This window comes from Microplitis mediator, chromosome 7 (assembly GCF_029852145.1).
Source record: "Microplitis mediator isolate UGA2020A chromosome 7, iyMicMedi2.1, whole genome shotgun sequence".
NCBI lineage: Eukaryota > Metazoa > Arthropoda > Insecta > Hymenoptera > Braconidae > Microplitis > Microplitis mediator.
This window is the reverse complement of record NC_079975.1, coordinates 4,161,705-4,179,427: the sequence shown is the minus strand read 5'-3', so window position 1 is coordinate 4,179,427 and position 17,723 is coordinate 4,161,705. Positions and strand designations below refer to the sequence as shown.

The window sequence follows — 17,723 nt, the reverse complement described above, 5'->3', positions numbered from 1 at the left end:
TTTTTAAAAAATTCATGTAAAGAATTTCCAAAATTTTATTGCGTATATTTAAAAAAAAATTTAATGACAATTAAGTCGGTAATTAAAAACACTAAAATTCTCAGACGTCGGCTACTTTTAGCATCATAAATAAATGATATTTAATTATTAAAAAAAAAGTGTCAATAATAAGTGAGTTTTTAATCGTGAGTGTAATAATAAAGTGACTGTGAGGTTAATAAAAATAATGGAGATCAGATAAAAAATTAAATACTTGATTTAAAAAACTTAGTGTTCGCTGAGGTAAATATTATTTTTTTAATAAATAAGTTGTGTAGTTTGTATGACTAATAATTCAAACTAATTTTCATTGCAGATTGACAAGAGGCTAGAGATATTCGATGTGATGCTGCTAAATGTGAGTAATTATTTGTTTATCGTAGTATTTATTGGAAAAAGTATCTCATATTTTTCATTGCAAGGAATATTTATTGAGTTAGAAATATTTAGTGAGATGAATTTAGTCCGCTGTTGTTTGATTCGAAAATTTTTGTGGCCGCCATTTTAGATGTAAACGCTGTAGGGATTTTCTCTTATGATCTCTGGATTTTTACCTTATTATCAAGGGGTAAAAATTTATTAGAACTCTTGTCTTTATCAATAGATCGCATATTATCATAACTTTGAAACATTGATCCTAATAGCAAGACTTTCTGGTCAGAAAGTTGGTGTCAATTGGTTGCGATCAAGTTGACGACAATTTGTTACCAAATTTCCCAGAAAGTTGGCAGCAATCTACTGCTATAAACTGTTGCGAACTTTCTGAGAAAATTGAAGGCAACTTGCTGTCAACTAATCGAATGCCAACTTCTGTCACCAACTTTCTCAGAAAGTTGCCGTCAACTTACGGAAATGTCAGTTTTTGGCGGCCAATTTGGTGACAAGTTGCTGCAGAAAGTTGGTGTCAATTAGTTGCGATCAAGTTGATGACAATTTGACGATAACTTTCAGCTTTTGTAACTGTTGACAACAAATTGTCACCAAATTTCCCAGAAAGTTGGCAGCAATTTACTGCTGTAACCTGTTGCCAACTTTCTGAAAAAATTGAAGGCAACTTTCTGTCAACTTTTGGGATGCCAACATCTGCGACCAATTTTCTTAGAAAATTGGCGACTAATTGCCGTCAGTTTTATTGAAGAATAACAAATATATCGTGTTTATAAAATTCTATGAAGTAGTTGAGGAAATTTAGGGAAATAAATTTTAGTTTGTAAATTTGAGATCTCAAATGTTGCCATAAATATTCAGTTAAATAAAGTCAATAGATCTTTAAAAACACTGGAAAGAACTTCGAATTATTCCTCAAATTTAAAAAAAAGTAACAATTTAAAAATATTGTAGCCCTTTTAAAATTTCGTTCTTTTTATAAAAACTTTTATTCTCGTTTATTATTAACTTTTTCTCTCAATACATATTTTGTATTGTATATAGTAAACAAATATTGAAAAATTTATTTATTGTATGCAAATCAATATCATATAGCGTTCAATACAAAGAGCCCGTTTTTAAATTGAATGCAAATAATTTATTTTTCAATTTTCAAATTCTTAAATTTTTTATTTATCAACCAATAAAAAAAAAGATTTATAGAATCATATATTAACGATTTTAAATAATACATATGTATACAAAAAAGCTTTTAAATTTTAATTAGACTGCAGTTATATTTTTTTTCTATTAATTTCATAAATTATAAGCCGCTAATCATTGATGCATTTAATTAATAGTGAATTTAATTAATATTAATTTTCAAATATATTCAAAATAAAAAAAAATTTTATTTAAATATATTATTTATAAATTAATACAATTAATTATCACGGCAGTACAGTTTATATTAAAATATATATACACATACATTCACAAAAGATGAAAGAAAAATTAAACGAATACAAAATTTGTAGAATTTAAATAACTTGTCAACTGCAGATGCGCGAGCGTTAGAGGACTCATGTGGCGACATATACATCCATGTTATCATAGGATATACCGTAAAAAATTCATATATGTATATTAATAAACACATATATGTATCGATAAATATGATAGAACGCAAAGATTCGTTGAAAAAATTTTCTCTATGCCAAATTCAAGTTGTTATCGGGAATATATATGTAGTAACAGGTGTCACTGATGACAGTTATTAATTTTTTTTTACCATATCAATCTATTACTTTTTTGCTCATTCCTATTTACTCTAAAAAAAAGACATAACTAATCTTTCTCTTTACTTATTAAATACCCAGTCGTATTTATCGGTAAAATTGATTAAAATTTTTCGATGAAAATTAATTAAAATATTTTTTTATAAATGCTCAGTGATGTTTTTTTTTTCTACGGTTTCACACAAAGTTTTACGCTGTACGGAAGCCCAACGAGCATTCACGTATGTTATAAAATCGATATCCGTGGCTCGAACGTTTATTAAAGGTGAATATAGAAATATATATAAGGGTACAAGGACAAGGAATTTTTGAAATTCTTCAGTGGATCACTAAGAAATCTCCCAATTGCTTATATGCAAGGCTTAGCTCTGGACTATAATATATAGATATACATATTTAATATAAATTGTACCGTCGCGGTCCATCGAGTCCAAACAAGAATTTCACGTCGTTATACTAAGACTTAATAATACACAAGGCTTCGATAAATCACTCGATGTGTAATTTAATCTAGCCTAAAGCCTTAATAAAGTATAAATTAATTTTTTCTTCGCTGAGGATAAAACAAATTTTTATTAATCATTTTCTGACAATTTTTTTATATAAAACCGGTCAATTAATACAGTTGATTAAATTAGTAAGTTTATTAATTTATTTGGATAAATAGATGCGCAAAATATATACGATATGCGAATGTCGTTAGTTGTGTCGCTAAGTAATTTAGCGTTAAGATGATGATGATAGTTATGTTTGAAAGGGGATTATAAACGAATGGAATGGGACATCCTATCATTATCCAATGATCTGTGTCTTTGGTAACAGGCTTTTATACATCACATTGACATTTTGTCTCTGTTCTTATTATCTAGATTTTTTTTTAGTATAAAATAGTCATTCAAATATATGTTAATGATGGAGTAATTTAATTAAAATTATCAAATAGTTTCAGTAATTGTTTTTTATATAAAAAAGTCAAAGACTTAATTTTTTTTTGAGTTGAAAAATTCTTTATTTCAAACATTTCGGCTGCCAAATTTCAAAACACAGTAACTGCACGGAGAGAAATTCATGGTAAAAATTACAATATATTATAGGAATGGTTCCCATAATGCATGGTAACCGGTTCTTTTGAAATGTTGATTATAGGAACGGCATCCATATATATTATAGTTATTATTATTATAATATTATAGTAATCATTACCATAATTCTTTCACATGCGATATGGAAACTGTTACCATAATAATGGGAATAGTTCCCATGCTTATGGAAACTTTTCCCGGAAAGTATGGGCCTATATCTCATAACTCCAAGTAATTATTACCATACACGGAAAAAAATGAAATAGATAAATTGAGAATGACAAGTAATATAATGATAAAGTGATCTGTAAATACCATCATTCTAAATAGTTATTTTTTCATTTATGATTAAAACGTGAATAATTACAGGATAAGTATGAAAATTTATTGTCTAATGTAAGAAAAATTACTATTTGAACTTTAAAAATCGTAACTGATACTTAGAAAATAGACGACACGTGTTATAAAATTTACTATTTGAATGTTAAAAATTCCCCATATTGACAACCGGGTTCCGGGTTATAATTTCAAACAGTAATTTTTAAAGTTTATTTTTTTTCGTGTAACGGTATGGGATGATATTTCATAAACGTACTAGGAACGGTTACCATAAACTTCTCTCCGTGTGAAAAATCAAATTTTTAAAATATGAATTTAATCATGTTCTCAAAACTCCACTGGAACTAAAATACTAAAATATAAATTTTGAAAAATTTGTCCCTTACTTTGTTTTGAAGTTGAGCAGCCGATTTGATATAAAGGAAAATGCGGGTTTCCGGTCAAGGTTTACTTTTATTTGATAAACAGTAATTAGGAAATATGTTAAAAATTATTCGTACGAACATTAGTTACAAAAAAGTTTGTTATGCAATTTGGAGTAAAACAGTTCGAAATTCTGATCACATACAATAGATTTGAATTTAATTCAAATTTTCAAAAATTTACGGTATCATTCTTTACAAAAATTCAGATGAAATTATTCACTATTTTATTTCATTTTTAATTTCAGTATCGGGTATCGTATCGACTTTTATTCACAGTAATTTTTTTTTGAAGTGCAACAAAAAATATTTTAATTCGCGAGAGAGAATAAAACTATTCAGTGTCATAAAATATTTATGCATAAATTCCTCCGAAACAAAAAAATTTATAACAAAAATTTTTTAAAAATTCCAAGAGAAACTCGGCTATTAATTTTCATTCTAAAATACCTCAAGTATTCGTCACTTTTTCGATGTCATGTCTAATAAAAAATTCAAATTCTTGAAATTTCATAATTTTTTTACATTAAAAAACTTCACTTGATTAACTCGTTCTCAAAGGAATTTTTATTTTCTCAAAAAATTTCACAGATGTCATTTTGAATGCCGTAAAATGTTAATATTTTCTCAGGGGATTAACTCTACTCTTTTTCCCAGTTAATTTAATGTCACAATCATACAATTATCTAATTTGTCAATAATAATTATCATTATTATTATTATTAAATATTATATTTCAACTACCTGTTATCGACAGATTTTTTAATAGACATCTCATCAGTTATAATTTATAATATTATAATCAAGCAACGTTTTATCGATGCATTAAAAAAATTACCATACTAAATAATCGAGTCTATTTAGAATTGCTAATGAAATAATTTCAAACTTTCAAACACACATTTAAATAAATTTAAATTAATGGTAAACTAAAAACACAATAATAATAAATAGTCCTGGTTATAATTATTATTTTGAAAATAAACAAAAAAAAATTTTCATCCGTTATCCCAGGAATTTAATAATTAAAAAAATGTACAAAGGGTCAGTGTCATATGTGCTAAATCTGAATGCAAAATAATTAAAGTTCTCGATAAAAAGATAAAAAAAAACGTCATGAGGGCTGTCTCTGGCCAAGTCACGTGTTTTCTCAACAAACGGATATACAAGAGAGAATTAAAAGGAAAAATAAATGATAAAAATATAATTTATGTGTTTGTAACTCCTCCTTTTTTTATTTCTGTCTTGTCATCTTATACTTATTTTTTTATTTATTCATTTTTTGACTCCCTATTATTATTATTACAATTATAAATTCTAATAAATTACAATATAAATACCGGTAATTAATTAAAATAAAATTACTCAACATATTTGATCTTATAATTTTAAATTATAATTTCATTTTACCATAATTTCATCATTTTTTATACATAATTTCATTTTACTGAGAAAAATATATTTTTTTAAAAAATTGAGGTAAGACTTTGATTGACAGTTATTACGGTTAAGTTATATACCAACGGAGAAATTTACTATAAAAACTCAGTGTGCCTATAACTATAAAAGTAAACTACGAAAATACTCTTATGTCATTATTACGACAACCTTATAGGGATCTTTTGAGAACCATAAAGCGTGTGCTCCACCTACTTGTCGTTTTTTTACTTTTATTTTCTAGTTTGTCGACTCAGTAATCAACTTCTTTGACGTTTCAAATTTTTTCAGTTGTTTAGTTTTCATTTTTTTTTATTCAAAGAAGAGTTTATTGCACTTACAGGCACTCTATAGGTAAAAAAAAAAAAAAATAATAATAATTTAATTATTATCTATTTTATAGTTCAATTTCAGTTATAGTTCCATGAAAAAAAGGTTAAATAATTTTTCCCAGAAACAATAATCTTGCGGTAAAAAATAAGATATTAAATAACACACGTTAGGTCTGTTAGTTTTAAAATGATTAATCCGATGGGGATTACCGCACGCGGTCACTCAGGCGTGTTCAAGTATAGTTTAACATAAACGAAGCAGATGTTATTAGAATTTGTCTATAAATTAGGAAAAAATAAGGCTCAGCGGGTATGTAGTCTTTTACTTGGTCTAGTCTCTTTTTGGTGTAGCGGCATTCAAAATTACCTCTATTTTTTTAAATGAAAAATTTTAATACTTAAAAAATGAGAAACACTGTTTACATAGGGTACACAGTAAAAAATATTGTGTATTTGTGTCGAAAACGGTTTGTGTTAAACTAACACAAAGTTTGTGTCACTTTTTGTAAAATAAAAAATGTGTTATACACTCTTTATTAACACATTTTGTGTGTTACTGTGGAATTCTTTGCGCCCTCTTGTGGCGATATTTCAACATAATCTTTGTGTTAAAAAGGGGTTACACAAAGTTTGTGTCGAAATTTCAACACAAATTTTGTGTCAACCGTTTTTAACACACAAACTGTGTTGATTTTACACAATATTTTTTACTGTGTAGAAGTACACTGTAAAAAATCACCGGGGTAAGTTCAAGCGGTGTAGGTGTTAAAATTATCGGTGTTAAATTTATCCCCGAAAGCGGTGTTAAAATAACGCCGCCACGGGTGTAAATATTCTAGACCGGTGTTAAAATATTTTATTTTGTGAATATTTTTATTTACTCGATCACCATGCTAGTTGATAAATGATATTTTTTATTAATTTTCATAAAGAACTGACATTTTTTGTGTTTTATAATCTTTAAAGTTAATACTCCAAGCGGACGCAATTTACCCCGCTTTTACACCGGTATTTCTCTGCTTTTACACCGGTTACCCCGCTTTTACACCGGTTACCCTGATTTATCACCGGTATTTTTAAAACCGGTGTATTACTCCTCCTACACCGGTGTAATTTCATTTTTACACCGGGCGGAGTTCAAACGAGTCCGTTTTAACACCGCTCTTTTTACAGTGTACCATTTGTGGCCACTGCTCCATTTTTGGACATTTAATACTTTATTTTAATTAATGAAGAAGTACACATTTTAAAAATTAATTATGTCATTGCGTCTTTTACAAACTATTAAAATTTTTCAAGTGTCCAAATCTGGCAATAAAGTGGTCAAAAACGGTACCCGTGTAAAAAAGTTATTGTTCATAATGAATTTAGATATAAATTTCATCTCAAAACTCAGATCGTGACACAAATATGACTTTCATCATGAATTTTAATCACGTCAAAATTATGACTCAGTAAAATTTAAATCCAAGTGATCCGAAGTTCATTCACTAAATTCATTTTACGATCTAAACCGATTTGCGTAAATTCAGTACTTGATAGAAGAAGTTTATTAGTAATTTCTGAATCGATAAATTTGACAAAAGGTTTAATTCAGTAAAAATTCAGTCAAGTTTCTAACGAAGTTATCCGAAGTCCAATTCGAAGACGTAATAAATTAATTTTGTAATTGGTACTGATTTACTGGACGAAAATTTGGAGTTAATTCATGATGAAAGTCATATTTGTGTCACGATCTGAGTTTCGTCATGAAATTCAGATCTAAATTCATTGTGAACGAAATTTTTTTTACACGGGTACCTCTACCCTAATGTTTTCAAAAGGAATTTGTCGATTCAGAAATAGTTTGCGCGAATAGTTCTCTATCAGGCATGTTTTGCTCGGAGACGATCAGAAATTGAACCATAAAAATATGAACACTGTTAAAAAAATTGACTTTTGTAAAATCAATATTTTCTTAAGTCATTTTGAGCTTAATTCAGATTTCTTTCATAAAACAATAATTTTGAATGAAGCCTTCAAATTTCTGCACTCAAAATATATGAGAGTGAAAATTTCCAATAGCATAATTTCTTGAAAGAAGAAAATACAATATTTCTAAAAGTTAATGTTTATCTCACTGAAGGTTTAAAAAGTCTTCTACTACTTACAGTACAGTATGCATCGTGATAATTTCAGAAATTTTTTCGGTATTCATGTTATTTTTAATATAAATGACCAAAGTTCAGAAAATTCTCCTTTCAAAGTTTTTGTCTTATAATTCCGTAGGAAAATTTATTGTTACATTCATAAAAAAAAGTTTATTATCATTGAAAAATAACAAAATTTAATTATCTGCAATTTCACATTCTTTTCTATCTTGGTATTTAATCTGGACCAAGATGTTGTTTTTTTGGACATGGATAATTTAATTACCGTGTATTAACTTTGAAAATACTTACTTTAACTTATATAAATGAGAGCTTCTGTACATAATTTTAATTATTCTCCAGTTTATATTTCTATTAGACAATTTTACTGGAATTTAATAATTAAAATTCGCTGATTAAAAATCTCATAATTTTCTTATCTTGCATACCATTAAATAAAAAGTGAAAATATTTATAAAAAAATATCGCTAGAGAAATTACATCAGAATTATTTTCCTATTAAAATTAAAAAAAAAATCTCTCCCTTGAGAAGTAAAACTGCCAGCAATAACAAAAAAACGATTGTTAAATTTTTTTTCAATGCTACGAAAAAAAAAGTTTGAAATTTCATTAAAACCGTGTTTTCTCATCATGGAAACTGATATCTGAGGTTTCGCACAACGTGGGCATGAGGAGGGGGTGTAGTTTATGCTCAAGTTCTTCGTCAAATTAATCCAGGTCTGGTTTGAAAGCGGGCAACCGGATGTAACGCGAGACGTCGTTGTATATTGCGGATATTGTGTTACTGTATTTCATTACCAACAGCAACAACATCCACCGGATGTATTTCGCCTCCTGGGTGATGAGCATCCTGAATAAAGGATACCGATCTATCTATCTGTGCTTCTGAAGACCCAGTGTTCTTGAGCTGAGAAATTTATTATAACGTTCAACGCCACCAGCACTCTGATACCTCCTTCTATAATACACAGTAACGTTAAGTTACGTCAAAGCATCAAGTGCTTTACGTCGATGCATCCGCAACCCCTGTTTTCATTCATAATGTATATAGATTCGAAGATCAAGTTTTACTCGTTACTATCATATACAACATGCATGCGCTGTCGATCTATAGATATCCCTTTGGTGAGAAGGATTCAATACAAGTGTTAACATCATACTATGACCCCGCTTTAACTCTTCACTCTCTCTCGTGTTCTCCGGCTCTCTTATCACTAGACTGCGGGTCTTTGTAACGATCTGGGAATCTCATCTGACGAGTTTGTTAGTTCTTTAGTAAATCCTGTTAAACCCAAAATAATTGGTATACACTTTGATTAACTTCACTTTGTTACAAGGTATCAATTACTTGTTAAGCTTCATCTATCAATTTAAACTTTATCATTATTATTTTATAGTAATTATTATTTAATGCATTTAAACTTTTATTTAAGGCTTTAAAGTATTATTTTAATTGATTAATAATTGGCGGAATGGTTCCATTAAAGGCTTAGATATTGAGTAATTTATTGGTAAACGGATTTGAATTTTTAAAAATTCATACTTCGATAGGTTTTTGGCGGGATAATAAAAAGTGAATTTAAATATTCACGGTAGATTTTTTCAAATGAATTTCTAAGTATAGATCAAAATTGTAAATTTTGAATTTGTGGAAATCAGATTTTAAATTTTGCTAGTCGGTCCGTCTGATTAATTTTGAAAAACAAAATTGATTAATTTTATTTTTAAAGAAAAAATTGATCATTAGTGTTCTATTAGAAGAAACTAATTAGGCTGATTTAAATCTATATGCTACAATTGTTTGTTGTCTTAGCGCCCCTATTTGACCCCCACCCTTCTTACTATTAATTATTAAGACAATAAAATGATGAAAGAAGGCGCCGACAAGACGAGATTCCATTTCGATAATTTGCTAAAATAATTTCTGCTATATTTACAAATATATAAATACATATATGTAAATATATATGATGGCTCAGCCACAAGACAGAGTAGAACTAATGTTATAAAGAGAGCACGTTAATATGTATATGTGCAGACAGAAATAGAGAGAATAAGCGGAAGAGAGTAGAATAGAAGCTAAATGTATATACATATATACTGCTATACATCTAAGCAAGACTTTTCGCGGACCATTTTAGTGACAAGGCGACCTGTAAATTGGAGAAGCCCTCGAACAAGTCCCCAGTTCCCAGATTGTGCTAAACTATCTCTCTTTGTCTGTTCACATTATTTCAAACCCCACGACAATGGCTCAATTAATCTTACTAAATCTTGAAATATCTATCTTTTAAATCCTTTAAATTTATTTTCTCTGCTTTTTATCTAATTAAACATTTATTTTTAAATCTGTTCTTCAATTAATTAAATATTTTTTATATTAAATAATAAATATTATTTACTTCATCTTCAACAGTTAATTTATTCAATTACACTCCAGGCTCGTTATAAACAATCGTTAGGGGTTGCAGGGGGACACATTCTTGAAAATATCCGAGATTTAGGCTTCGTCTTCGTCTTAGTTTTCTGCGAGGTCTACATATGTACGTTACGTATAGGAATAGTTGCAAGTCGCTCGTTATAAGCAACGAGTAAAATTGCGTTAAAGATACTAATGATCACCCGGGTCGAAAAATTTTATCTGATTTTGGTCTACCTAGATTGTATTTGGTCTAATTAGTTTGTTGTTAAATTTCTATGAAAATTTTAAGCTGTTTTTGATCTAATGATGATCAAAAACATACTAATAGAAATAATAGGCAGTAAAAGTATGATTTAGATCTAGAGGCGACCAAATCCGTGTAAAAAAATTCGTTCCAAAAAGATTCCAAAAAAGTTCCGCATGTGGAATTTCTAAACATGAGACAGATTAGAACTTCGAATGGAACTTTTTTGGAACGTTAGTAATTTTGATGATAAAAAAAAAGTTTTTATGAGCAAATTTAGAGTAAAAAAGAACGTTTTTGAAACTTTTTTGGAATTTTATATGGACATTCCAAAAAAGTTCCAGAATCACCACTTTTGACTTTTTTATGGACTAAAAAAGGCATTCCAAAACGTTTCAAAATCACTTTTTTTGCATCTTTTGTAGACTAATGACGTTCTAGAAACATGCCAAAATAGTTCAAAAATCACTACTTTTTAATTTTATAAATACCAAAAAAAAACGTCCAAAAAAAATTTCAACAAAGCTCCAAGAACGTTCTTTTTTAACTCTAAATTTGCTCATAAAAACTTTTTTTTTCCATCAAAATTACTAACGTTCCAAAAAAGTTCCATTTGAAGTTCTAATCTGTCTCATTTTTAGAAGTTTCACATGCGGAACTTTTTTTGAATTTTTTTGGAACAAATTTTTTTTACACGGGAAATCAGACTAAAAATTGAAAACAAGTCTGAAAATAGTCTAAATAAGGAATAGTACGGGCAAAACTCGATTAAATTTTACATGTCAATTGAATCCAAATAAAAAGTAAAATTAGACAGGAATAATTTAAAATTTTTATTTGATTTAAAACAAATTAAATTTTGTGACCCGGGCAGCTGTATGTTCTGTGACATTGTATTAATTAAATAAACAAATCAATGGAATTTATCAAAGCTCATATTTAGCATTATTATGTCTTGTAATATTATGTAGATATAATTAATTAGTATTCATTCCGAGTAAATTTAATATCAATTAAACGAAAATAATCTACGGAATTTTTTAATTAAATATTGAATATATATTTAGTAGTAATTTGATTTTAAAGAATGTTGATAACGAAATCAATATGTAATTATACAAATTATTTATATAATTAATACTTTGCAGTTATTTTACTTTTGATTGAGGTATTTTTTGTAACAAATATTATTTTATGATATATTAAATTCGTTTTTCATAATTAATAATTGTGGTGGGCATAGTTATAATTAATTTTTGTTAAAAATATGTCGGTATATATACGAGGTTAGTGTAACATATGAATATATTATTTATATAATTATTATTTTCAACAAATAATGTGCATATGTAAATTATAACTCTGCGAAGTAACAACACATTTCACCAATTATACTTGCCCAATTATTTTGTGAGCAAAAGCAGCTTAATTTTAGGCACACGTTTAACCGAACTGATGTTGTATGATATCAACTATATTGCATATAGTTTATAGTATAGTGTACATAGTGCTGCACGTCATCCAGATTGAACATCTCACCGCTGTGCGTGATGTCAAAAGCCACAAAATTATTGGTATAATATTAAATATATGCGCATGTTAAATTGTGTATTTACTGGCTATAAAAAATTATTTTTTATATCTTCGAAATATACTCAACTTATTTGAACGGTATCGCTACTAAATAATGGAAAGTAATTTCTAACTTATATTGGGGCAGTAAATCTGCAGTAGGTCATGGGTTCGATCCCTTGTCATAGTTTTTTTTAAGCCTAAAAAATTTCTTTTTATTTTCTCATAAAAAAATTAACAGTATTCACTAAGACTAATGAATAATGTTAATTACAAATTATATAAAGAATCAATTTATTACATTAGTGGTTTTTTAAAGATAAATATTCAAACGATTTTCATTTTCGCGGTTTGAATTTGATTCACATCAGATAATTTGTGACTACTGGTCCATAACAAGATCGGATTTATTTTTCTTTGCATTTGCTTTTAAAAAATATTTTTTTGATTGCATTATAAGTAGTTTTTTGAATATAAATGCATATAATAATTTTTTTAACTCGATTTCTATTCATCTAGAAAATAAAAACATTTTTGATCGTGAATTTCGATAGTCATGAATATCTTATCAGCATAATATCTCGCTCTCGTGCTTTTTCTGTCCTCATACCCAAGTTATTTATATATATTTTTTTTTTATATATGTGTGTGTATAAGTAAATGTACATAAAGATGGGGGTTTAGCTCAAAACGATTCGTCCAATATACAAGCGTTTCACATCATTCTTTTCGCTTCCTTCACTTCCTCTTTTCATTTCTTCTTTACATACATCTTTCAACCAACTAAACGTACTTTATATATGTACTTCTTTTATACAGTTGTATGATACAGTTTATTTTACTATTTCAATGTCTATACTAGCGTGTGATCTTCTACAAGGGGTGCCTACTCTACCTTGTAGTTGAAGGAGAAGATTCGTCGCGCAATGCTTCACACAAATTTATATATGTATTCATAATACTTATAGAAATATATATATATTTATATGTATACATATATATACTTATATTTTATATATCTTCTTGTGAATTTACTCCGAGAAAATATATTGCATTCCCACAAATTCCGTCGTTCTCATACATTAGATTTTTCTATACATAAGTAACAAAATGATAAATAATTTTCAGTTTGTGAAAATTTTTCATATATTTATTTTATCACGATACTTTTCATACATCTTTCACAATAATTAAAAAATATATTTTTTTTGAAAACCCTGATAGAAATTTTTCGGAATTTTCTCTGAAAAACTCAGTTCTAAAGTTCTAAAGACTTATTCAGAGTTTTTCAGAGAAAAGTCCGAACAATTTCCACCAGGGAGGTTCAGGATAAAATTTTTTTTCATCTATTCAAAATAAAGTGATCATTTTTTTTTCTTTAACCCGAATAATTAATAAAATTATTGAATGTGCGGTGGTAAAAATTCTCTCGAAATTTCAAAGAAGAAACAAAATTTCAAATTTTTTAAATTACAAAAATCTTGTATCGAATCACTGTAAATCGAAGTGTTTTATTGCCATTTAAATAGTGTAGTCACTTTTTGAACACTTGCAAACTTTTGGAAAGTGACTACAATGTATTTAAATGGCAATAAAATACTTAAGTGTTTCAAATTGAAACACTTCGATTTACAGGGAAACAGAGAAATTATTGATGCTTTTTCTGTTCATTCTAAAAAATCACAACTTTTTAATTAAAAAAAAAAATTAAATAATTAATTAACAAACTCATGGTCCGAGCATCAAATTAATTTTCGCTTAGCTTTGATTCTAAAAATCACATTCTCGAAATTCAATAATATTTTGTACTATCTCTTTGCACTACATGTTCTTTACAAGTACTCAATTTATATTTAACCACTTCAATAGTGACATTCATTACACCTATACTAATTAAATTCCAACCGTCAAACATAAAATTATTAGAAACTTTCATTGTATTATTAAATTTCCAATCAACTTTCATTGTCAAAAGTTCCATAAATTATTTTCTCCCTAATTTTTTTTCTCTACCCATATTACATACGAAAATCAGGTGTCCCTTTGAAGTCTGGGGGAGCGTTGACAGTGTGAAAATAATAATAAAAGACCAAAAAAAAAAAGTAGCGTAATACAGCTAATGTAAGAAAAGGAAAGAGAGAGCGGGTAGGAAAGCTTTTGAGTGAATGTATCGTGCGGGTACGAAAAGAGCAAAAATTATGATACGCATGTGGATACAAATCTCAGCAACGTATGTGCACAGTTGGCTTTTATGTATCCTACACATCTATACATATGTAACCATTTATATTTAATAATACACACACACATATATATAAGACGTGATGCCTTTGACCGAGACATTAAACATACGCACACGAACTTAAACTACTTGAACTGCATCATACCTCTTAGCCCTCACTCCCTTACTCTTTATCCCTTGATCCCATTTAAAACTTTACAACATACACGATGTAATATGTAATGTAAGGGAGGGGTAAGGGGCAAGAAGCACATGCTCCCACACTCCTATATTAAACTACTCGTGGTTTGAGTTTATTGTCGGTACGGACCTTGTGTGTTGGTCTCCTCATGTAGTCATTCTTTCTCTCTCTTCTTTCCACTCTATTCTTCTTACTCTTACTCTGACGGTTTATTACATTTCTCTTTAACAGCATGCGTTAGTTGAGGTTGAGGTTCAGTCTCGTCAGTGCGAGCATACTATCACGTCTTTTTTTAATCCAATAAAGTTTTTAAAAAATTTTTATCGAAAAGAAGAAAAATTTCATTGAAAAAATTTTCATATGGTTGTTTTTTAAAATTAATTGCGTACTGTTTAATAAACGTCCGTAAATTTAATTGCGTTAATTAACGGAGGGTGTAGTGCTGATAGAAAAATAAAAATTATGAATGATTGAATTGTAAAATAATGGAAAAAAAATTACGTTAATTAGTGGGTGCGTATTTATTGTTGTGGAATAAAAAAGTTTTTTAAAATAGTACAATGGTATAGGATAAAAAATGAATAAGTGATAATAAATAAAAAATAAAAAATATAAAATATATAAAGAAAGAATGTAACAATCATCCTTTGAGCAAATGCATTTGCACCGCATTGCGAAACAGCCGATGGGCAAAACTGGAATTTGCATACCCGAATTACTCTCGTCTAGTTATATAGTTTCAAATATATTTAATTTTTTTTATTTTTTAGCTTAACTTTTTTTTGACTTCGCTATTTATTCATTCTTCATTTTTATTATTATTTTTTTTTTTCATTATACATATCTCTGTAGTCTCTCGTGTGCTTTGTGATCGACAGATATATAATAGTTATCCATATATAGTAAAATAAAAATAATGTGCGTTAAAAATGCAATGGGAACGTCAATCTCATGCTCAACTTCAAAGTCAAATTTTTTTTAAATTTAAAAGAAAATTTTTTTTGATACATTATTTATATATTTAAAAATTGTCATACATTTTTACCTTTATTTATCGTTATTACTAACTAAAAAAAAAAGTATGGAAAATGGAGTTGACATTTAAATTTTCCGCGATAATTTGAATGAATTTTTTTTTTTTAAACAAACATGAATGGTGACAATTTGAATAGAAAAATATAGAAAAAAGTATCGAGCAAATATATATATATATATATAATGCTTTTGTGTATTTAAGTTAGCACAAGAATCATACACCCCTAAAATAATAATGATCTGAATATAGAGATAAACACGCGTGTACACATTATCTGGACCGTTTGTTTGCCACGCGCTGCACTAGGGTAGTATTTGAAGCATATAGAGGTATTTAAACTAAACATACATACATATATATATCTAGAAAAGTACAGATATATGTAGGTGGCTATAGTATTACAAGAGAACACATTTTGGAGGTTTGTTTTGTAAGCGGTACTTCCGAATAAACTATCTATATCTATAGCAATTGTGCTGCACTCTATTTCTAACTCGATTTCTCTCGTTCTCTCTATTTAAATATATATACTAAACGTACACTTGGTACTTTTAAGTACGTAGTACACATGAAAATTTCGTTCTAGTTCCATGAGTACCTCGTTTACACGTAAAATTTATACAATCACACTATACAACCTAAATTTGTATGTAATCTTTAGTGTGAAATCTCATATATATTTACTGTAGTTTTCACACTATTAACATACATATATTACGGTTAATTTTTTGTGCTCACAATTTGGTATAGTTAAAAAAAAATAATAAATAAAAGTATCCGTAATTAGAATTTTAAAATGCCGCCTTAAATTTGGAAACATTTGCATTTAAAAATATAGAAATTCTTCTTTGTATTTATTGTTATTCTTCGAGTCGATATAATATATTTTTGGCCTTGTAGATGGTATCATTTTTTAGAGCATGAAATTTTTATTTTTTTTTTAAATATTTCAATTATTTATTTATGATTTGAATTTAAAATTTTTTATTAATTATTTCTTTTATTAGATTTTATTCTTTATAAATCTATAAGACAGGAAATTTTAAAAGATTGCGATTAAAAACAATGAATAGAAAAAATTTTTTTAAGCTTTAGCGACAAAAAAAGAAAAAAAATGTCATCTGTTTTGAAATCCATCAATCATTTAAAATTAGAATCAAGGGTCATGTTAAAAATTTTTTTCGAATCTGGTGACCGTGAAAATAAAATTTTCCGTAACATTTTCTGACAGTTTATGTCATTGAAAAATAAAAAATCATAAATTTTGATAAATACTTTCATATTTCTTATTAAAAAAAAAAAAAAAGAATTAATATTTTAAGCTTTACAAAATTAGACCAAAACGTTCTTCCTGATCTTTAAACTGAAAAAAAAATTAACTTAATCTCATGTTAAAAAATGTTCCCTTTCATCTTAAAAAAAATGAAAAAATTCTAATTAACTTTAGTAATTACGTAGATGGATAACGTAACAGAAGGACCAGGATATTCCGTAGTACTAAAGCTTTCATCGTGAATATGAATAATCTGAAGTATATGCGGGGCTATATAATATAACTAGTGTAGTGCAAAGAACAAAGTAAAGAGAGATATATGTAGTTCGAGTTGTCTTCTATTACTGTGTTATGTATTTAGAGAAACATGGGAACCATAATGACGAATACAATCGTACTTTTGTTGTGTAATTATTTGTTCAAAGATTTTTTTTTTGCAAGGATTACCTCTTTAAGTCCATTCAAGCTGAACATAAATTTATTTTTATCAATTATTTCATAAAAAAAAATTTCATCCGTATTTTTATTGTTTCATAACTTTCTAGGCATTAATTTGAAGTACTCGTTTAATTCCTATTCAGTATTAGAAGACAGTTATTTTAAAATAAAAATAATTAAATTTAATTATCAGCATTTATGTAGTTAACGATTACGTCTTTACGACTCAGTATTGTGAGCGGATTTCAATTAAAATAATTCGAACGCTAAACAACTTGAATAGTTCATTTTCATTTAATTTCAAATATCTGATTATCGGCATGAAAATAAAATCTAATTATTAATTAAA

The 17,723-nt window shown here is 27.7% G+C and overlaps 1 protein-coding gene across 9 annotated transcripts in view; it reads left to right on the top strand.

Annotated features, from left to right (window-relative positions):
* The first annotated feature begins 138 nt into the window (after positions 1–138).
* Positions 139–17,723, top strand: part of LOC130672087 (zwei Ig domain protein zig-8-like) — a 109,531-nt gene continuing 91,946 nt past the window's right edge. For 4 of the 9 annotated variants that reach the window (XM_057476358.1, XM_057476354.1, XM_057476351.1 and 1 more), the window contains exon 1: positions 14,863–15,140. The gene's annotated coding sequence lies outside the window, so the exon portion shown is untranslated. The other 5 variants (XM_057476352.1, XM_057476350.1, XM_057476356.1 and 2 more) reach the window with 4 other exon arrangements.